Source organism: Ruditapes philippinarum, unplaced genomic scaffold (genome assembly GCF_026571515.1).
Source record: "Ruditapes philippinarum isolate M1 unplaced genomic scaffold, ASM2657151v2 ctg7363_1_1_1_1, whole genome shotgun sequence".
NCBI classification, from domain to species: Eukaryota; Metazoa; Mollusca; class Bivalvia; order Venerida; family Veneridae; genus Ruditapes; species Ruditapes philippinarum.
Window position 1 is genome coordinate 71,096 of NW_026857969.1, and position 1,091 is coordinate 72,186.

Below are 1,091 nucleotides of genomic sequence, written 5' to 3' on the forward strand. Positions count from 1 at the left end.
AGGTGTAAAATTGCAGTGAATATATCCGTAATTTGGTCAGAATACCTGTAGGCTATTTCCGTAGTAAACATTACCATATAAGAAAAAACCGAAAGTAAACAATCATTTACCCATTCATAAACTTTATCGACGTCATTGTTATTTACTAATATCAACCAATCATTACCGTCCCCATGCCAAATATGGAGACCGGAAATAATAAACCGTCACGCCTTTTTGCGACCACGCTTCATGATTGGAAAAAGATTTTCGATGTTTTTCAACATATTTGACCGCATTACTGGATTTATATTTGAGTAGGTAAGTTAAAAATATGACAGTTTATTTCATAAATGTAAAGAACAGGTGTTCCAAACAAATATATGCAGCGACATTTGCCCGTAATAACATGATATTAGATAATTCTCAACTGATGTATAGTACACATGTACAAGTTTATATATACATGATGTAAACACTGTTCCAAATTATGTAAAAAGTAATACAGGCCTGTGCATGTTGAATTATTTTTAAAACAGGTATCATACATTTACATTTCACAAATATTTCATGTCAATTTAGTGTTTCTCTAAGCTTAAACGCTTCATAAACAAATTTACCTATATAGTAATTTTTTTATTACACCAACCTTTTTTAACTTTAATAATTCATTGAATTTATACACGCTAGGATTTCTATAGAAATAAGGTTTTATATACATCTGTCTTAAAGGCATGTAGGCTTTACATTTGATAACAAAATGGTATTCATCCTCTATATCTCTTTCGTTACAGATAGTACAATAACGCTGAATGATTGAAACAAAGTCTATACTACGAGGAAGCCATTAAATGAAACTGACGCCGAAACTAGAATTTTGATTTAAAATCTTCCACTAAAACATATGTGAATAGCTGTTTAAAGTATTCGAGATTTTTTGCCACAGTTTTATTTATTATGTGGTTATTCTTTATACCGTAATGAAATAGATGCGTAATGTAATAATATTTGATTACAATTTCTAGGTAATTAACTATTTAGACAATGGTGAGGACAGACAATAGTGGTGCGAATATCATCACTGTGATAGATTACCGCAGTTAAAGGCAATC